General features: G+C 41.2%; 1 long non-coding RNA gene across 1 annotated transcript; it reads right to left on the bottom strand.

The window, feature by feature from the left end:
• Window positions 1–832: 832 nt before the first annotated feature.
• Window positions 833–2838, bottom strand: LOC145547129 (uncharacterized). Its single transcript, XR_014083551.1, has 2 exons — window positions 2783–2838; window positions 833–2400 (listed from the first exon to the last, which is right to left on the bottom strand). It is a non-coding gene; the product is annotated as an uncharacterized LOC145547129 (long non-coding RNA).
• Between the last annotated feature and the right edge of the window lie 20003 nt (window positions 2839–22841).

Raw genomic sequence — 22841 nt, 5'->3', positions numbered from 1 at the left:
AGAGTGCCCGAGTGACTTAGGACATGGGAAGTCACCTCCAGAACTTTGGTCCCTTTGAGCTTATATACGAGTACCTAGTAACTCCCAAATGCCATAATCCTCTAAAGTAGAACAAGGTGGCTGGCACAGAAGTGACAGGGAGTGAAGGTGGGTCTCCAGGAGCAGCAGGTGTCTTTGAACTTGGACTAAACTTGTGGGGTGACCTTCAGTAGCTGAGCCAGTGGATTCACTCAATCAGACCATGAGCAGACCCTGATGTCAGTGACATGTGAGTGTGAATCTTGGCTCTAAAGCCATCAGCAAGTGATGTGATCTCACTTATCTTTTTTTTTTTTTCTCACCTGTAAGAGGAAAAGTCATAAAACTGAGAAAATAAGCACCTGCTGTTTAGAGGTGCTTTTAGGATTAGATGAACTAGGGAGACACCCATTGCGCACAGAGCCCAACAGAGTGCCAGGTGTCCAGTTAAGGGGGGGGGCGACGGCCATGACTCTGCTTCAGACGCGCCTGCAACTCCTGCTGCTCTCAAAGTTCCTGCTTCAGGACTTCTGGCGGTCCAGCAGTTAAGAATCTGCCTTGCAATGCTTTGTAATAGAGGAGACATGGGTTCAATCTCTGGTCAGGGAACTAAGATTCCACATACCATGGAGTAACTAAGCCTCCATGTCGCAACTACTGAACCCTGGTGCCACAACTAGAGAGTCTGTGCTCTGCAAAGAAAGATCCCACGTGACATAGTGAAGAAGGTCCTATGTACCCCAACTAAGATCCGAGGCAACCAAATAAATAAATAAATAAACAAGCATTAAAAGAAAAAACTGCTTCTAAAGCTATTAGAGTGTCCAGTATATTCTAGAAATTACATCGGGGAGCACAGATAAAATGACAAGCTAGAAATATTCCCTGCCTGCAGAAAGCTCATTATCTGACAGCATGGGCACACACACATACCCATCTGTGTATCCAGGAAACTATGAAGAAAGCTGCCAATAGGCCAAGAAGCTGCCCTTGAAGTTAAGAGGCAGAAGGTGCTTCTGACCGGGGCTGCAGATAAGCTTCCTTGGAGACCTTGCCTTTGGGTCCATTGGATTTTCACTTAAGAGACAAAAGTATTCTAAGCAGGGACTGCATTTCTGCTCAGCGGTCACCATCTACTCACTCTCTCCTGAATACCCCTGCGTTGCGTCCAAGAGGGTGAATCTCATTAGAATCTTCCCAGATTTCAGCCACTTCAGCCAGGTCACTTTTCCCACAGGGCATTCAATTCAAGACCCATAAAGAAGGCAGGGATATAGGTGAGTGGCATTCTACAGATCCTGGCTAGGCTACTGGGTGAGTTGATTATTCTCTGAGGAGGAGACCGCAGAGAGCAAGGCAGGGTCACCCAAGAGAGCTGGGTCCTTGGTCCAGCTCTCCTGAAGCTCCTCCATGGACAGGAGGGTGCTGGGCCACCCAGGGGCAACATATGTCTTCCAGGTGACAGATTCTCTGCTCTGGTTGCTTTGGTTTCATAGTTACATCTCTGCGGCCTTCTTCAGTGCATTTTGGGGTCTTCATTAAGTTTTCACACTGTTCTTTCAACATCCGCTGTGTGTGTTCATGCTCGGTCATATCCGACTCTTGGTGACCCCATGGACTGTAGCCTGCCAAGCTCCTCAGTCCATGGGATTTCTCAGGCAAGAATACTGGAGTGGGTTTCCATTTCCTCCTCCAGGGGATCTTCCCCACCCAGGGATACAATCCTGGTCTCCTGCATTAGCAGGTGGATTCTTTACCACTAGTATCACCTGAAGAAACCACTCAGTTCAGTTCAGTTCAGTCGCTCAGTCGTGTCCGACTCTTTGTGACCCCATGGACTGCAGCACGCCAGACCTCCCTGTCCATCACTGACTCCCGGAGTTTACCCAAACTCATGTCCATCGAGTCAGTGATGCCATCCAACCATTTCATCCTCAGTCGTCCCCTTCTCCTCCTGCCTTCAATCTCTCCCAGCATCAGGATCTTTTCAAATGAGTCAGTTCTTCACATCAGGTGGCCAAAGTATTGGAGTTTCAGCTTCAACATCAGTCCTCCCAATGAACACCCAGGACTGATCTACTTTAAGATGGACCAGTTGGATCTCCTTGCAGTCCAAGGGACTCTCAAGAGTCTTCTCCAGCACCACAGTTCAAAAGCATCAATTCTTGGGCACTCAGCTTTCTTCACTGTCCAACTCTCACATCCACACATGACCACTGGAAAAACCATAGCCTTGACTAGACAGACCTTTGTTGACAAAGTAATGTCTCTGCTTTTTAATATGCTGTTTAGGTTGGTCATGACTTTTCTTCCAAGGAGCAACCACCACTAGAGTCACACTATTTAATCGGATGTATTCCTTGTCCTCACAGGGCTCACAGTCTAGAGGAAAAAGAGAAAAACAAGATTATAAAAGAAGTGGAGAGCAGATTGAGAGATGCTCACATTTCTTGGAGTCCAGAAGGGGAACCTTCCCTGCTGGCTCAGACGGTAAAGCGTCTGCCTACAATCTGGGAGACCTGGGTTCAGTTCCTTAGTAGGGAAGATCTCCTGGAGAAGGAAATGGCAACCCACTCCAGTATTCTTTCCTGGAAAATCCCATGGACAGAGGAGCCCGGTGGGCTACAGTCCATGGGTTCGCAAAGACTCGGACACGACCGAGTGACTTCACTCACTCACACCAGAAGGGGGCGCCTAACCCAGTCTAATGGGGAAGTGGATGCTGGGAGGCTCAGGGGAGGCTCCAGGCAGGTGATGACTTCACCTGGATCTCCTCTCGCCCCTGTTCCCTCTCATTGCATCCCTGGGCACCCTTGCTATAGGCTCCTGGCATAGGCTATACTGCGTCTAGCATCCTTCCTTTACCAGATGTGACTGTGTCATCATGAGACAGCCATTTGTTATTGTTTAGTCACGTCTGACTCATTGTGACCCCATGGACAGTAGTCTGCCAGGCTCCTCTGTCCATGGGATTTCCCAGGCAAGAATACTGGAGTGGGTTGCTATTTCCTTCTCCAGGGGATCTTCCCGACCCAGGGATGAACCCACCTCTCCTGCATTGGCAGGTGGATTCTTTACCACTGAGCCAACAGGGGAGCCCATGAGACAACCATAACTCTTCCCTGAACTTTGTTTTTCTCAGCTGTAAAAAGTCAATAATGAACTCCTCAGTTGAAAACCCCAACCCTGATTTCTTTGAAACCATTATTTTGACCATTATTTTGCTCCTATGAAAACAGCTGCATGACTTCTGTGCTAAGGCAGCATTTTTCCCCCTCAGAATGTCTCTTTTCCATTCTAGTGAAATGCTGACCTGGGAGGGGTTGATGTTGACAGTGCTGTTATAAGATTCTTGCTCCTCCTATATTTTTTTCTCTTCTGGATTTTCACTAAATATCAATAATGTGTCCTGTTTCCAGGCAGTAAGAGTCACCCCAGAGAAAAAAAAGAAAAAAAAAAAGAGTCACCCCAGAGAAACTTTTGCTAAAGTTGGAAAGGTTCATTTTCTCACCTGGGGCTTATCTTCTAAACACATTTGCTTCTTTTCAACATTTCGGGAGAGCACTTTGTATATATTTTTCATTTGGCTTTTCTTGACCAATTTCTGACTTTCATTCTCAATATATTTTTGTAAGCCTCATTTCACAAATTAAAAAGGAGTCTGGCTGTAGGATTTTAGATTCTGTGACATAATCTGAACATGCCTGTCGTCTGCAGGTAGAATTGCTTGAACCATCATCAAAAGGCTTGATCGTCAGTAGAAAAGTCTCACAAAATATTGTGATTGGCCATTATCTTCTGGGACACCAAGAATACGAAGACACTTGGTTTATTCTTTCTCATTTCTTCATTCATTTACTCATTTATCAAGAGCCTTCTTGACACTGTATTTCATTGGGATTGGTCTTTGTCATTGGTTCAAACTGTGGCTTCCCTGTCTTTCTTTTTTTTGCCCAGTTTTTATTACAGTGTCTTGACCATGTGACTGCCTGTTCCTTTGGTTCTCTGACATAACGTCCCTACTTTATTTTCTCCAGAACAGCTAATTTGCTCCGATAAGAATTCCATTTGTTGTTTCTATGGGACCTCCTCCCCCTCAGATTTTCTGCTTTGAAATGGTGCATGCATGCTAAGTTGCTTTAGTCGTGTCTGACTCTGCGATCCTGTGGAATGTAGCCGGCCAGGCTCCTCTGTCCATGGGATTCTCCAGGCAAGAATACTGGAGTGGGTTGCCATGTCCTCCTCCAAGTGCTCTTCCCAACCCAGGGATCAAACCCACACCTCTTACACCTCCTGCATTGGTAGGTGGATTCTTTACCACCAGTGCCACCTGAGAAACCCCTCAAATCATGCTTATTTGATTTATTATCTATCAGTTTCAACCTGGATCACCTTTCTCCTAACCTCCTGGTTCTCTTTTTCTTGAAGTCCTCTCCCTTCCCCAATTTTCCAGACGTCTCAGTTTTCTTGTGTTGCTGGTCATCATTGTGGTCAGTGAGTCAGGGCTCACTGCTGGTGAGATAAAATTCTCAGGCTGACAGTTATGCCAGTAAACAATGCTTCAGGACATTTTCCAGAGTTTGCAGAGATAGTATCCCACTAACATGTCTACACATACACAGTTTCTCTCTCCTTCCCCACCGCCTTCTCTCTCTCTCTTATTTTTCTCCTACTCCCTCTTACAGAAAACATCATGTAGAAAATGATGGACTGGAAGAACAAAAGAAATTATTTTTGCATTGATCAAGCACTCCTGATCTACAGCAGAAAGGAAAACAAAAAACAAAAAACAAAAAACACCAAAAAGCCAGATTCAGAAAGATAGGAGAAACAGCCTTCCAGCTGAGAGTTTGAGCAGTTCAGGAGCTTAGTGGTGCTCTTCCTGGAGGAGGGTGTTATCATGAGAATAGAGTCATCCCTACCCCCCACTCTAGCATTGCCCCCACATACGTCTGCTGTTCCCAGCGTCCCCTTTTCTTGGCAGTGTCCCAAGGGCCACATTCACATGTGGACCATCTCCCAGTACATTTAGTCTCTCCTAAGAGTCAATGTCTTTGGAAGCCATACTGAGGAAGGAGAGAACTAACTGATCTGATTCCTGGTGGAAACATACCTTGTGAGGGCTCTGTGCTATTTTAAAATGATGGATTAACTTTAATGAATATTTCCTCACTAGATTTCTATCCCTATTAAGCATTTTGCAAGATTTTTATTACTTGCTAAGAATCTAAGTTATTTACTCTCATTTTTCTTGCAAAGGATGAGTTCAATATTTCAGCTGTTCTCATTTATTGTTAATTCTCTTTTCCTACTCATTTATTAGAAGGCCTATTTTTCTCTGTGGTTTATCTATGTCTTCTCTAAAGTGTTTATAAAATCCTCTCTAGCTCTTTTACCACTTAAAATATTACCCTGTCCTTTTTATTTTATTACCTGAGTCTTTCTGGTTTGGCCTTTAGTTGAGGAATAATCAGATTCTCTCTTTTATTCTGATCCTTTTTCATTGCCAAACTTCTCTAAACTCATAATTCTCTCACTCTGCTAAAGATCTAATGAGTTTCTATTTTCACTCAGTCTGGTTGAGATGGAGCTGCAATTCCATTTAATTTAATGGCACAAACTTTTATTCAGTGCCTACTAACTAATATGTATGAAATGCCTGGAACAGTGACGGGCATACAGTAAGCACTCAATAAATGTCTGTTTGATTATTGTTATTTCCAGACACTGTGCTTGTTGACCCTAGGTTACAAAGATGGACAAGAAATGATCAGTGTTCCTGCTTGAAATGTGACGATGACCTTCTGTCACCTCCATGAGAAGTTCAAGCCCTTCAGGTGGAGCCCAAGGCTGTCACTGCTCTGATGTCTTTCTCTTGACCTCTAGCATCAGTTATAACTTGCTTGCCAAATGGAATTGCAAACTTGGCATGGAGATTCAGATCTTCAAGACTTTGCCAATGGTTAGTATGAAGTATGGGATGCCTTCTTTCCGTTTCCTCAATCCTGCTCTACTTCCTCTCAAAGTCTTCTCCTGATGCTTGTATTTCTCCAAAGCTTTTCTTTTCTGCTGCTTTCTAAATCTTATGTATACTTTTGTTCTTATTTTACAATATTGTGACTATCTAGAAACTCTGTCTACTAGATTTTGCACTCCTTGAGAATAGCACTTTACCTCATTCAGATCTGTATCCCCTAGTTCCTAATTTATCATTCAGAAAATTTTGTCAGATTAATGATAATACTGGGTATAGTTCCTGTTTGTTATTTTAGAAGTCATGATGAACTGATTGACCTAGAAGAAAAGGGATTCTTTATAGATGAAGAGATTTGGGGAGATTTCCTGGAAGACAGGGATTTATAACCAAACTATGAAGTACAAATATAATTTCAGTGGTGAAATTTCATGGGATACAGCATATCAGTTGGAGGGGTCACCTGTATAAAAAAAGGCAAAAGTGGTAATTTGTGTGTGTGTGTGTGTGTGAGGCAGGGAGGACAATAGTAAGCCCTTTAGTGTGGCCAATGCAGGCATGTTAAGTGGGAAGGGATGGTGTTATTCCTACCTTTTATTCCTCCCACAGGCATTTGTTGGGTCTCCTATGTATCTTATAATAGAAGGGTAGAAATGTAGGGTGGATTATGGAGGGCCTCTTGAGTATCACCCTGACAAGTCTCAAGGACTGGGGAAAGAAGAAACTGAGCAAGTGTTGAAGGGTTGTCTTTCCTGAAGAATTGGCTGGGTCGGTTTATAGCATCAACATTTCCTTGTGTTTTTGTTTTTTTAAATAAATTTATTTATTTTAGTTGGGGGCTAATTACTTTACAACATTGTAGTAGTTTTTGCCATACATTGACATGAATCAGCCATGGGTCCACATGTGTTCCCCCTCATGGACCCCCCTCCCACCTCCCTCCCCATCCCATCCCTCCAGGTCATCCCATTGCCCCGGCCCTGAGCCTTTGTCTCATGCATCGAACATGGAATGGTGTTCTGTTTCACATATGATAATATACATGTTTCAATGCTATTTTCCCAGAACGTCGCACCCTCACCTTCTCCCTCAGAGTCCATAAGACTGTTCTATGCATCTGTGTCTCTTATTCTGTCTCGCATATAGGGTTATCGTTACCATCTTTCAAATTCCATATATTTGCATTAGTATACTGTATTGGTGTTTTTCTTTCTGGCTTACTTCATTCTGTATAATGGGCTCCGGTTTCATCCATCTCAATAGAACCGATTCAAATGTATTTTTTTTAACGGCTGAGTAATATTCCATTGTGTATATGTACCACAGCTTCCTTATCCATTCATCTGCTGATGGACATCTAGGTTGCTTCCATGTCCTGGCTATTGTAAACAGTGCTGCGATGAACATTGGGTTACATGCGTCTCTTTCAATTCTGGTTTCCTCGGTGTATATGCCCAGCAGTGGGATTGCTGGGTCATATGGCAGTTCTATTCCCAGTTTTTTAAGGAATCTCCACACTGTTCTCCATAGTGGCTGTACTAGTTTGCATTCCCACCAACAGTGTAAGAGGGTTCCCTTTTCTCCACACCCTCTCCAGCATTTATTGCTTGTAGACTTTTGGATAGCAGCAGAGGAAAACATTTCCTTGGTAACGTGAGTTTTAAGCAGGCTCAGCCTTTGGAGAAGAGAGGAAGGATACAACTGAAAATTTGCCCCAAGACCCTCATGTCTATACACTCTCTCTACATTTTAGGGTGCTCTTTTATTCTAACATCCTTTTGTAACCTGATCTCCTGGAGCATTTAGCAGCGGTCACTGATATCTTGGGACTTCCCATGTGGTGCAGTGGTAAAGAATCTGCCTGCCAATACAGGAGATGCAAGAGACATGGGTTTGATCCCTGGGTAGGGAAGATCTCCTGGAGGAGGAAATGGCACCCCCACTCCAGTATTCTTGCCTGGAAAATTCCATGGACAGAGGAGTGTGGTTGGCTGCACTCCGTGGGATCACAAAGAGTTGTACACGACTGAGCACCACCAACATCACCACCACGGATACCTTGGTGAGGATTCCACCCCCTTTATCCTTCCAAACCAGATCTTTACTTTTGTGAAATGAAATATTTCCCACCATATTGGTGGGCAAGAAGTGTCACAGCCATTAGTGATTTTGGACCTCCAAATGTGAACGTTGCGCTGTATGTGCTTAGTTGCTGAGTCATGTCCGATTCTTTGAGACCCCATGGACTGTAGCCCACCAAGCTCCTCTGTCCATGATGATTCTCCAGGCAAGAATACTGGACTGGGCTGCCACGCCTTCCTCCAGGGGATCTTCCCAACCCAGGGATCGAACCCAGGTCTCCCCTGTTGCAGGTGGATTCTTTACCATCTGAGCCACCAAGGAAGCCCATGAATACTGGAATGAGTAGCCCATCCCTTCTCCAGGGCATCTTCCTGACCCAGTAATCGAACCGGGATCTCCTGCATGGCAGGCAGATTCTTTCCCAGCTGAGCTACCAGGGAAGCCCCAAATGTGAATGAGGGCTCCCAACAGACCACACATTGCCTGCAGTCCAGCAGATGCCACCAACCCCCATGATGATTGCTGAGGAAGTAGGGTAATGCAAGTAGCAACCATCCGCTACATCTGCCACTCCTTATGGTGCACAAGGAATTAAGGATGTAAACAATCAAGAAACAGGATTTGGCCCCAGATAGCTGAGGTGCATATTAAAGGAGTGAATTCAGTGAGCACAAAGGCATGTATCTTCTCATACATAGAAGAAAGGTAAATTCCTTAGCTTAATATCTGTTTTTCCTTTGTGCATGCTAAGTTGCTTTAGTCGTGTCCGACTCTTTGTGACCCCATGGGCTGTAGCCCACCAGGCTCCTCTGTCCATGGGGTTTCTCCAGGCAAGAATACTGGAGTGTGTTGCCTTGCCCTCCTCCAAGGGATCTTCACAATCCAGGGATCGAACCCATGTCTTCTGTGGTTCCTGCATTGCGGGTGGATTCTTTACCGCTGAGCCACTGGAGAAGCTGGGAAGGTTTTCCTTTACTTAACAATAATTTTGATGTTTAGAGTGCCTTCCCTCTTTGTTGCAAACTTGTATATAGCTTCACTCCTTCTCCTGCCTCCTCAGAGCAGTTTTCTCAGGGTCATTGGGATGCTGTGTCCAGGGCTTGAAGTCCTTAACATTCCCACCAAATAAAATAACTCTTTACTTTCGGCTTATGACTAAGTTTTTAGTTGACACTTTGTAGAATCAAACACTTTGCTCCCAGGAAGCAATCAGCAGGTGAGCAGGTGAGAGAGTCCCAGATTTGTGGGTGTGTCTCTTTCTCCAGGCTCCTAAAACTACCTGTTCCGGGTGACCTCCTTCCCAGGGAAACATTGACCTGATCCCTGGGGCCACAAAAAACAAAGTAAAACAAACAAAACAAACAGAATCAATTCGATCCTGCTTTTTAAAGGACCTGGAAGAAATGAGCAGAAGTATTTTGAAAATAGCAACCATACATACAAATCCAAGTTAAATTGGTTAAGACCACATCAATGCATATTCCCCCCTTTTTTTAAGATTTTATTTTTTGATGTGGATCATTTTCAAAGTCTTTATTGAATTTGTTACAATATTGCTTCTGTTTTATGTTTCAGTGTTTTGGGTTTTTTTTGACCAAAAGGCATGTGGGATGTTAGCTCCCTGATCACGGATCTAATTTGCCCCCTCTGTATTAGAAGACAAAGTCTTAACCACTGGATAACCAGGGAAGTCCCAAGGCATATTCACTTTTAAAATAGTAGGTGGTAAATCAGCAATATTTCTATTGGAAGCTCCTAACTGTTCCATCAACTCAGTTGCTGGTTAAATGGGCGTGGAAAAGCATCTACCTGAAAAGCCTATGGACTGCAGAACCTAACCACATTCTAAATGGTGGCTGCTGTAGGTATGCCAGCCATAGATTTAACTCTTTTTGATTTTATTTAATCAAGATCCGAAACGTTCATCTTTTCTAAGTAGAATTATGTATGTATCCAGTCATTTGACATTTACTTAGGGAACCCGTTCTGTGTGCATGACTCTGAGCTACTGTTATTCAGGGCCATCAGCCATCTAGACTTTGCAGTGGATCCCAAGACATGTGGGATAGATCTTTGGTCCTCACCCCTTGAATCTGGGCTGGGCCTGGGATTGAGTTACCATAGAATGTGGGGGAAGTAATATTCTTAGGGTTTGAATCTAGTCATTAAGAAGGCCTGAAAAGCTTCTTCTCCCCTTGTGGAATACATACTTTATGGAAGCAGTAAGCTACCAGGAGAAGGCCACCTGCCCTGCTGGAGAGACCATGTGGGCAGGAGAGGCACCAAGATCACGTGAACAAGGAGACAGGCCCGCTTGTCCCAGTTTCCAGGGTAGCTCCCCCTTAGCCACCATGTGGCTGAAACCATGTGATGCCCTAAGCAAGACCCATAGGACTTCCCAGTTGAGTTCAAGCTATAGAACCATGCAATAAATAATACATCTGATGATCTCAGCGGCTAACGTTTAGGGTGGTTTTATTTTAAAAATATGCAGCAATTGAAAAGTAGAATAGCCCTTTTAGTCTAGACTTTCTTCTGCTTTCTGCTACTTAGTAGTTTTACTTGCATAATTTCACAAATGGATCCATTTCATAATGACCATCCATGGGAGACTGATTTATAGCACCTTATTTGGAGAAGGCAATGGCAACCCACTCCAGTACTCTTGCCTGGAAAATCCCATGGACGGAGGAGCCTGGTAGGCTGCAGTCCATGGGGCCGCAAGGAGTCAGACACAACTGAGCGACTTCCCTTTCCCTATTGAGAAAAACTACTCAGCATCTCTCTAGAAACAGTAACACTGTGTTTTTTTTTTTTTACCTTTTATGCTCAAGGGAAAGAAGACTTTACATTTCTTAAGGATCTGTAGGCATATGTTGACTTTTAACATGAATTATCTCTTTGAAGTCTCACAATATCAGTGAAAATATGGTCCATATTTATCAATAGTTTACGAATGGGAGAACTGAGGAGAAGTTAATCAAATGTTCACTGACTCAGTAGGCAATGGAGTGACCTTTTAGACTACGTAATTCTGATTCTAAATCCAGAACATATTTCGTCAGATCAAAACTGATATGAGACCCTTTCCAAAGAAGTCTGGGACCTTCTCTCAACCCTGCTCTCCAGCCTGAGCTGGTGCAAGCAGGGATGTACTATGAAAGGCTTCTAATCCTCAGTCCTATCCAAGAGCTAAACTTGCATCCCTTACAATGGAGTCTCAAATGATTCCTCCTTATCCCCAAAGCTTAAAATCTGATTTTATTTTGTCTCAGTTTATTTTTATTTATTTTTTTAACATATAGTTGATTTACAATATTATGTTAGTTTCAAGCCTACAGTATAGTGATTTGGTATTCTTGTAGACTACATACCATGCAAAGTTATTAAAAACATGATTGACTATATTCTCTGTGCTATGACTTATTTTATAATTGGTGGGTAGTACCTCTCAATCCATTTCACCTGTTTCACTCTTGCTTTCACTCTCCTCCCCTCTGACAACCACTAGTTTGTTTGCTATACCTGTGAGGCTTTTTTCTGTTTTATTTGCTTTTTTTTTTTTTGATTCCACACATAAATGAAAACATAAAATATTTTGTCCTTCTCTGTCTGACTAATTTCACTTTACATATTACCCTCTAGTTCCATCCATGTTTTGCCATTGGCAAAATTTCATTCTTTTATGTGGGCTTCCCTTGTGGCTCAGCTGGTAAAGAATCTGCCTGCAATGCGGGAGACCTGGGTTCGATCCCTGGGTTGGGAAGATCCCCTGGAGAAGGGAAAGGCTACCCACTCCAGTATTCTGGCCTGGAGAATTCCAGGGACTCTGTAGTCCATGGGGTCGCAAAGAGTTGGACACGACTGAGCTACTTTCATTTTCACTTCCATGCGGCTGTGTAATATTCTATTGTATTTACATACCTCATCTTTATTCATTCATTGATGGGTATTTAAGTTGCCATCTTATCTTGGCTCTTGTAAATAATGCTTTAGTGAACACTGGGCTGAATATATCTTTTTGAGTTTTTGTTTTCTTAGGATAAATACTCAGATGTGGAATTGCTGAAGCATACTTGTCTTTCTAATTCTTGAGGACCTCTATAATATTTTCTGTAATGGCTGTAGCTGTATACATTCCCATCAACAGTGCAGTAGGGTTCTCTTTTCTCTCTCTTTGGGTTCATTTTGCTTGTACTTTCTGTGTTTTCTGGGCCTAGATATTTGTTTCATTCCCCAGACCGAAGATGTTTTCAGTCATTATTTCAGGAATATGTTGTCTGCCCTTTTCTTTATCTTTTCACCTTCTGATCCCCTCTCATGTGAATGTGGTCATGTGATATTGTCTCAGAGGTCTCTTAAAGTATTCTTATGTTTAAAAATCCTTTTTGCTGTTCTGATTGGGCATTTCCACTATTCTGTCTTCTGTGTCACTTATGTGTTCTGTGTGACCTAATCTGCTGCTGATTCCTTCTCCTGTGTTCTTCATTTTATTGTTTTCTTTAGCTCTGATTGGCTCTTTTTGATATTTTCTGGTTCTTTGTTGAAGTCTCACTGTGTTCCTATATTCTTCTGCTGAGTTTAGTGAGCGTTTTTATGACTGTTGCTTCTAAATCTTTATCAAATAATTTACTTATCTCTGTTCATTAGGTTTTTCTTCTTGGGATTTATCTTGTTCTTTCATTTGGAACATATTCCTCTGGAGTCTCATTTTGTTTAATTTCCTGTGTTTGTCTCTGAATTAGGTGAAACAGTTACCTCTCCTGGTCTTGAAGAAGTATCTTTGTGTAGGAGCATCCTTAGCATATGGTGTGTGCCTGGTGACTTTGTTGGAAGGACTAAAGCTAAAACAGATGTAGACCAGAGCTTTTCCTGGGGTGTTCTGGGGGAAAACTCTGCTTTTTAACCATCATCATCTTAATTGATTCCATCATCCCTGGGGACTTGAAAGATTCCCTTCTGGATCCAGTAATTCAGAGTTCTTCCGTTAATGCAATGTAATATCCCAATAGGAGACACTCCAAATAGCTAATGTGTAAAATGCTGGTGCATAGTCCCTGGTCAGTGTAATTTTCTGTCTTTTTAAAAAATGATTCATGTTGAGGTTTGACAGAAAAGAGCAAAATTCTGTAAAGCAATTATCCTTCAATAAAAAATAAATAAATTTTAAAAATGTACAAACAGATTTCTAAATTAGTGCTTCCTCAACAAAAATTATTCTGGAGTTGTAGGGTTATTAGAATAGGAATAGGGTGGAGATGAGAGCGAGGGCAATCAATATTTCATTATAATATCTCGAGGTTTCCAAAGCAATGGATATGGGAGAAGGGAAGCTTTTCAGAAGAAAAATGATGCATATAAATGGCTCAGTAAAAGAAGTGTTTTCACATTTTACTTAGAGAAACACATAGTGTACATTTTAGCAGAGAAAAGTGGATATTTAAATAATTTATCAAACTTCTTTCCTTAGGGAAAATGCAGAGTAGCAATATCTCCATGACTCTCAGAAAGGGATACATTTTTAGTTTCCATATGTAGAAAAGCACCTAAAATAAGAAAGGCAGCAAAAGATGGTGGCAAAACATTAAACCGGGAATCCACAGACCTGAATTTGGTTCAAGCTTTACCACCTGCTAGCTGTGTGATGTTGGGTGACTTTTTCTTCGTTCCTGGAGGCCTTAATTTTTTTCATGTATGAGATGATGAATAAAAAAGGAACTGTGCAGGTTTTGAAGGACTCTGGAGCTGCATCATCAATCTACCCTGTGTGCCGTGGATGCTCTTGATTAATTTTCCTGCAATTCTAGGGTCCTCAAACTGGAACTGGAAATCTCTGAACTAGGGCTCTTTCCTTTCTTTCGCACTATGTGATCAAATTTTGTGGGAATTTTTATGAAACATTAGGATATTTCTCTTAAGAAGCTTATAAATCATCAACAGACTCATCATAGTAAATAATCTCTGGTTGTTTGTTGTGATCCATACCCCAAGTGTTTAAAAATATCAACTTCACCTTCTTTTTTTTTTTTAATTTATTATTATTATTTATTTATTTATGGCTATTGTGGATCTTCGCTGTTGCGTGGGCTTTCTCTAGTTGTGGCGAGAGGGGGCTACTCTCTAGTTGTGGTGCCCAGGCTTCTTATTGCAGTGGCTTCTCTTGTTGCGGAGCACAGGCTCAGTAATTGTGGTGCATGGGGTTAGCTGCCCCGAAGAAAGTGGAATCTTCCCAGACCAGGGATCAAACCTGTGTCTTCTGCACTAGCAGATGGATTCTTAACCACTGGACTGCCAGGGAAGTCCCCAACTCCACCTTCTTAATGTTCTGCAGACTTCCACAGTTAATGATCTGCAGGCTTGGGGTCCTGTCTCGTTTGCTTACGATGGTCCTGCATAGTCTAGAAAGACGCTTCAACAGCTGCAGTGTTTATACATTGTCAGTGTTCCCTGTTTTGCTGAGCTATTATTAAAACACAAGATTTAAGTCAAAATAAATGGCAAGAGAACTCTGCAGTATTTTTCTTAGCAGCTAATTGGTTTGTTGTGCTGAAGACGGGCTCTTCCAGATATAGGCTATAAAACCTTCCCCACATCATCCTGGAGGAAGATTTGTTAAGTTTGAGAGTGTAGGAGGCAGATGACTAAGGGGAAAATTTAATTGCTATGAAAAAAAACAGTAAAACTGCCCTCAAGTTTAAAGCAGTAAATTACCAAATTTGAAAAATTTAATAATACATACACAAGTTTGGTAGTTAGGGTATAATGAATCTTGATATTATGAACATGAAACAGTGTGTCTTGGCTGAGCTGAAGCAAAGTCTCTAATATTTTTGAGGAGCAGATTTGAGCTACACGTCTTCCCCACATGTCCTAAAGAGCCTGCTGGGAAACCCTGAATCAATGGACTGCTGAAATGTAGACATAGGAGACAACTAATGTAATTCATACTATAGTATTACTGGCTTCATTTTCCCCCAGATAATTCTTTCCCCTGATTGCCTGAGTGAAGGAAACCTGAGTATCTTAGATTCCTTATCTTTATATTTTAAACTTTTAACTTATAATACAACTTACATGGTTTAAAAAGTCACATCATAGCTATATTAATGTAGTTATGTAGTTTGAAAAGTCAAATAGAATAAGAAGGCTTATAACAGCTACCACAACACACAACACAATTCTTCTCCCCTCTCATTTACAGTCCTGAATGAGGCTGTAAATTACAATGTTAGTTGTAATTTTCCTCTCTCCTTCAACGTTGTAAGCTACTCTTGATATTTACCTCCAGACTCCTAAATGATTTGCTTATTATGCCATTTTTAAATTTATCAACTTATGTATTGTCAACTGGCATTCTATTGTGAAACTAAGGATTTCGTGCCTTTATAATCTCTCTCTATACCTAGGGATTCCCAGGTGGCTCAGTGGTAAAGAATCTGCCTGACAATGCAGGAGACACAAGTTTGGTCACTGGGTCAGGAAGATCCCTGGAGGAGGAAATGGCAACCCACTCCAGTATTCTTGCTGGGAAAAGATCCCATGGACAGAGGAGCCTGGTGGGCTACAGCCCATGAGGTCACAAAAGAGTCAGACAAGACTGGGTGACTGAACACACACACAACCTCTCTCTCCCTCATGCTACTTCCCCCCAGTATCACAATATATCAGTTTTTGGTTAAATCAGTGGTCAGGGTTTATATGTTCATGATCATGTAAATATTTTTCACAGATAAGCCATGTAGTATTCTCAGATATTTCCTTTTTCATATAACTTGTCACTCTTTCTTGAACACTGAGTTATTTCTTTCATTTGCTTAGTTATCTAGGTGTTTATTATAAATGTTTTCTAAACTCAAAAATATTTATACATCTTCCCTCAATGTAGCCAAACAATATTAGTTCCAAATTTCCATTTTTTTCTTGTTAGAAACATCATTTGGTGATCCCAGTATTCCTGTTCCATTCTATATTGCTTTGTTGGTGTTTGAGAGCTTCCATCCCAATCACTGGAGAAGTCTCTTAGCCTACTGCCTGTTAGATCCTGTTTACTGGGTCCTATAAATTCTTTCTTGCTTTACTTTCCTATCTTGATGGAGCATATCCTCTAGTAGCTTACTAAGCAGACATGCATGAGAGGTATACCTTTTTTTTTTTCCCCAAGTCTCTACAGTTCTAACAATTGTTAAAGAAAAGATAACAACCTTAATTTTTGCAAATTAAAAAATACTCTCCTAAGTAATATATGGATACTGGATCAAAGGAACTTACCAGGTGATGCGAGTGGTAAAGGACCCTCCTGCCAATGTAGGAGATGTAAGAGATGTGGGTTCGATTCCTGGGTTGGGAATATTCCCTGGAGAAGGAAATGGCAACCCACCCCAGTATTCTTGCCTGAAAAACCCCATGGAGAGAGGAGCCTGGTGGACTGTAGTCCATAGGGTCACAGAGTTGGACACCACTGAATCCACTTAGCACTGGACAAAAGAAAAGGCATAAATTTTGAATTGAACCCATTTGAATACAGAGTTCCAAAGAATAGCAAGGAGAGATAAAAAAAGCCTTATTCAGTGATCAATGCAAAGAAATAGAGGAAAACAATAGAATAGGAAAGACTAGAGATCTCTTCAAGAAAATTAGAGATACCAAGGGAACATTTTATGTAAAGATGGGCTCAATAAAGGGCAGAAATGGTAGGGACCTAACAGAAGCAGAAGATATTAAGAAGAGGTGGCAAGAATACACAGAAGAACTGTACAAAAAAGATCTTCATGACCCAGATAATCACGATGGTGTGATCACTCATCTAGAGCCAGACATCCTGGAATGTGAAGTCAAGTGGGCCTCAGCAAGCATCACTACAAACAAAGCTACTAGAGGTGATGGAATTCCAGTTGAGCTATTTCAAATCCTCAAAGGTGATGCTGTGAAAGTGCTGCACTCGATATGCCAGCAAATTTGGAAAACGCAGCAGTGGCCACAGGACTGGAAAAGATCAGTTTTCATTCCAATCCCAAAGAAAGGCAATGCCAAAGAATGTTCAAACTACCGCACAATTGCACTCATCTCACACGCTAGTAAAGTAATGCTTAAAATTCTCCAAGCTAGGCTTGAGCAATACGTGAACCGTGAACTTCCAGATGTTAAGCTGGTTTTAGAAAAGGCAGAGGAACCAGAGATCAAGTTGCCAACATCTGCTGGATCATTGAAAAAGCAAGAGAGTTCCAGAAAAACACCTATTTCTGCTTTATTGACTATGCCAAAGCCTTTGACTGTGTGGATCACAATAAACTGTGGAAAATTCTGAAAGAGATGGGAATACCAGACCATCTGACCTGTCTCTTGAGAAACCTGTATGCAGGTCAGGAAGCAACAGTTAGAACTGGACATGGAACAACAGACTGGTTCCAAATAGGCAAAGGAGTACGTCAAGGCTGTATATTGTCACCCTGCTTATTTAACTTATATGCAGAGTACATCATGAGAAACGCTGGGCTGGAAGAAGCACAAGCTGGAATCAAGATTGCCAGGAGAAACATCAATAACCTCAGATATGCAGATGATACCACCCTTATGGCAGAAAGTGAAGAAGAACTAAAGAGCCTCTCGATGAAAGTGAAAGAGGAGAGTGAAAAAGTTGGCTTAAAGCTCAACATTCAGAAAACCAAGATCATGGCATCTGGTCCCATCACTTCATGGCAAATAAATGGGAAAACAGTGTCAGACTTTATTTTTCTGGGCTCCAAAATCACTGTGGATGGTGATTGCAGCCATGAAATTAAAAGACGTTTACTCCTTGGAAGGAAAGTTATGACCAACTTACACAACATATTAAAAAGCAGAGACATTACTTGGTCAACAAAGGTCCGTCTAGTCAAGGCTATGGTTTTTCCAGTGGTCATGTATGGATGTGAGAATTGGACTATAAAGAAAGCTGAGTGCAGAAGAATTGATGCTTTTGAACTGTGGTGTTGGAGAAGACTCTTGAGAGTTCCTTGGACTACAAGGAGATACAACAAGTCCATCCTAAAGGAGATCAGTCCTGGGTGTTCATTGGAAGGACTGATGTTGAAGCTGAAACTCCAATCCTTTGGCCACCTCATGCGAAGACTTGACTCATTTGAAAAGACCCTGATGCTGGGAAAGATCGAGAGCAGGAGGAGAAGGGGGTGACAGAGGATGAGATGGCTGGATGGCATCATCGACTCGATGGACATGGGTTTGTGTGAACTCCGGGAGTTGGTGATGGACAGGGAGGCCTGGCGTGCTGTGGTTCATGGGGTCGCAAAGAGTTGGACATGACTGAGTGACTGAACTGACAGAGCGCAATACATATTTTGTACTAGTCAGAGCCCCAGCAGGAAGCAGAACTCCATTCTGATGGTTCAACTGTAGAGATTTGGTAAAATGATTATTTAAAAACTTTCAGTAAAGCTAAGAGAATAAGACAGTTGGGGCACCCCAAAACTAGTGACAATAGAAGGGTGCTCTCTGTTTTGAGTAGACAAAGTGAAGAAACAGTGTTAGAGGACTCCAGTGTGAGCTGTAACTATGGGAGAGATGCTGCCTGAGAGCAGTGTATCCACAGCCACTGCAAAATCTGCTGGGATGGAACAGGAGGAAGCAGGGTGGAACTCCTCTTTCCTACATCATGTTGTTGCCTCCCATGGCCAAACTCAACTGAAATCTGTCCAGCAAGAGAATCTGGGTGATACAGTCCAGTAGGGTAGAGTTCTGGAAGTTTAGAGTAGAGCAGAAAAAAGATGCGGAATGAAAATGCGGAGTAAAAGTGGAGAACAAAATATGCTTCCTGCCAAAATTATGAGAAACAGTTAAGGTTGACCTCAAAGGCCAACTTATAGCCTTACTCATAGTTGTTTTAAAGAAAAAAGATGAAAATACAGGCATTCTTGCCTATCTTAAAACATTGGAAAATATAACATAAAACTAGAATTAAGGAAATATTAAAGATAAAAATTAGAATAAATGATACAAAAGGCAAGGCAATAGCAAAAAGGATGTGTAAATCCAAAAGCCATTTTTTGGAAAAAGGCCAAATAAATGGAGAAAGCCCTCAGGAATCTGATGAAGGAAAAGAGAGACTACAAATACTTAAAATTTAGAAATGAAAAGGTAATGGCTATATGAATGGAAGAGACTAAGAGGGAGTGTTACATGGAACTGTTTCCTTACACATGAAACTTTATTATCTTAAAATTCAAATTACCAAAACCAATCCACAAAGAAATAGAAAACTTGAAAAATCCAACTACTGTAAAGGATTTTAGAAAGAAGACCCTTGATCAAAGTTTTTTAAAGCTTCCTGAGCAGATGGCTTCACAGCTAATAATTTTTTGCCTAACCTTTAGAGGATGAATGATCCTAATGTTAATTAAGCTATCCCAGGGTTTAGAAAAAGATCTGTCCAATTCATTTCTAAAAGTGACCACAGTCTTGATACTTAATGCTGATAAGGAAGGACAAAAACCAACCAACCAAACAAACAAAAAAACACAAGAAACAGATATTAGACCAGTGTTAAGAATAATGTTGCTCAAAGTCTAAACAAAGTGATAAAAATATAATCCAGACTATTTAAAGAATAATATATTATGTTAAGCAGGGTTTATCCCCTAAATGCAAAGATGGTTTGATGCCAGCCAAAACATAATTTATTATATATACAAAATAAAGGAGAAGGAAAGATGATATTGTGAAATCAATTGTTCCTGAAAAGTCATTTGCTAAAGCTAAGCAGAACTTCCTAATTAAAACTAAATCAGCTAGGACTAAAGGAGTCTATGTACACAAATACAAGAATCATAAAGACAGTATAGTCCAAACACTTAACTTGTGTAGAAGAAGAATGAGGTAACTAGGAAGAGATTTAAAAATTAGGTGTGATTTATGAGCAGAGCAAGGAGGAGAACTCAGGTGTTCTATATAATCTTGATCTATTTCCACTGGACAACCTACTTCACCAGAGTTGCGGGGCATAATTATATTTATCCTTTAGCCTGAGATTGCAACATTTTCTTGGTGTGACCTTGAGGTGTTTTTATTTCTTTCTTTATTTTTACCATCAGAGGAAATGGGAAATCTGTGTTTCCCTCTGGGTAAGTAATGTGTGGGTTGCTGCATCCTATTCTCTTTGCTCTTCCCTCTGTATCTTTATGTGACCATTCTATATGCTGAAGCCTTTATTGTTGAAAAGGAGATTTATCAATTCTTTCAACAAAGTCATTGCCTCATGCATGAGGGGTGACTACAATTTCTGAGTTCAATTTTCTTAAAAAATGCTTTATTTGGGCATCTCCTGGGTTCTGTGTGGCAGGTCAGGCAATTATAGCACACCCTGACTAGTTGGCTTGTCTCGCAATGATGCTGGGTGGAAGTGTCAGTCCCATTTTACAAAAGAGGAAACTGAGGCTTGATGAAATGATGGGGAAATGAGTTTGGTCAGCAAATAAATGTCAGAGCTGGGGCCTGAATCTACATTAGTTGATTCCAAACCCCACTGCTGTTCACACCACACCACAGCTGCCTCTTGCCTTCTTGAGAATTACAGAAAACTGTAGAAGGTGGTGATGGCAAAGTAGGTAACACCCCAGGTTTTCTCTGTTGAAGACACGTGCTACGAGGCCCGAGCCCTCTTCCTAAGCTGGATCCTGGGAAAGAATCAAGTCTGTCCTGAGGGAAGGGAAAGGCGTAGCTGTGGGATTGAGGAGTTCCAGTTTCTGCTGTTTATTAGGTAAGAATGTTTGGATTACTCCTGCTCGGTTTCCTTACTGCTTAATGGGATGGCCATGTAAATTTCACAGGTAGTGTTGAGGGTTAAGATCCTGTATATAGAATGTTTGACAAAATGCCTGCAGTTAGTGAATGTCTTCAACAATTGTGTGTTCCCTTTTTTCCAAACTAGGACAATCCCCTCTTTCTATAGGTATTTATTAGGGGCTTTTCTATGTCAGATCCTTGTGTTTGTATGTGGAGGGGAATATTAGGTATTAGGTATTTTAAGAAAACAGTATTGTCTTTTTGCGTCTCTCATCCCGTGGCCATGAAGAATTAACCAAAAATTTAGATGTGGCATATTTATGCTAATATAGCAATTTCAGAATTTTTCTTTCCTTTCAACCTCAAATCTCTCAGGGAACAACTTGGCAAGAAAGAAAGTGGTAATTTTTATAGAAATTAGTAACTCTAATCCTTTTATTCTAGAAAAGATTTGCTACTAATAATCTTTCATTTACAAAAGGGTACTATTGAAACAGAAGTCTAAGGCATTTTGCATTTTGATTTTAGTGCCTGCTATTCTAAGAGTAAATGGTTACCAACTACCATTCATATGTTTTAACTTTGCAACTTTCAGCAAAATAATTTTTAAGTTCTTGTAGATAAAACACAGGTAATACCCTTATCAGTAAAAAGTGCTTAGGGTTGCTAAAAAAATTAAATTATGAAATGTGCTATATGCTAAGCATTATGGTTTTTTCTAAGGACATTTGCTTGTATTAAAATAGAGTTTTTTGCTGTGTGGAAGATATGGAAATTTATATCTTACATCATGATACATTCTACTTCCTTGGCTAAAAATCTTTCATTGTCTCTTTTGTAAAATGAATCTTTGGGCTCTAAAGAACAAAATCCTTAGGAATTATGAATAAAGGATAAATTTTTCTCTTCATAGTCTCCACAGATGAGGGGAAATGATTCAGGAAGATAGGTATTAGCATTTGCAAGCAGAAGGTCTGCATTTTCTTTGAAAGAAAAGAAAGTGAAGTTGCTCAGTCGTGTCTGACTCTTTGCAACCCCACGGACTGTAGCCCACCAGGCTCCTCCATCCGTGGGATTTTCCAGGCAAGAATACTGGAGTGGGTTGCCATTTCCTTCTCCATTTTCTTTCGAAGACTTTATTGTCAGAAGCTTGTACGTTGTTATTAATACCTTTTGGGTAACTTGCTTAATTAATTGCTTTATTACATTTCAAGTAACTTGTTTAGTTAATTACTTCAAAACACATATTCTGGAAGAATTTTAGTTTATTTAGAGCCCATACTCACACATAAGTACATACACGCATTATGTGAGCATCTTATAATTTTAGATTCATTCAGTTAGATGTTATATACCATTTCCTTGTAGTGAAATGACATGAATTTATTGACAGAATTTCTATTCTTTCCCCCATCCCTCATTCTGTCTCTCACTGTTCCTGGAGTGAGTGACCCCAGTTCTGATGTGGTCAGATTCTGGGACTTGTTCTAGTGAGTGCGCTTGTGAAAGGTCATGTGCTCAGGAGCCATTCTTCTTTCTCCTGCAGGTGAACCTCTCCACCCCTCTTCACACCTGCTACTTTGCTCCAGTCTCAAGGTCAGATGTTGGTGCAGGTATGGGTTAGGTTTCGGGTGCGGGAGTAGTTCCCAGATCCTAAAATCTGTTATATTCTGGCTTTGTTTGTAACACAGCTCTGCGCTGAAGTTTGAGCATAAACCTAATTCTTTATAAAAACTGGTTCTTTGATTCATCGTTGAATGAAGCTTGTACTGGGGAGAATGCCTGGCTGGACCAAGGCAGGTGTGGGCATCCTGGACATTAAGGGAATCTGTGTTCTCCTGGCAAGAGCCCTCCCATCTATCTCTGAATGGATATCCAGTGTTCCACTCTCATGTTGTATTCAAATTCCTTCATGTCCTCATATCTAGCTTTTGGTGGAGTGAAGGTGGTGGAGACCTCCTGAGAGGTTGCTCTTCATCCCTAGGCCTGTTCC

This window comes from Giraffa tippelskirchi, chromosome 4, assembly GCF_054371585.1.
Source record: "Giraffa tippelskirchi isolate mGirTip1 chromosome 4, T2T-mGirTip1v1.2.pri, whole genome shotgun sequence".
In the NCBI taxonomy this organism is placed as follows: Eukaryota; Metazoa; Chordata; class Mammalia; order Artiodactyla; family Giraffidae; genus Giraffa; species Giraffa tippelskirchi.
The sequence above is the reverse complement of the archived record's forward strand: the minus strand, read 5'-3'. Positions and strand labels throughout refer to the sequence as shown.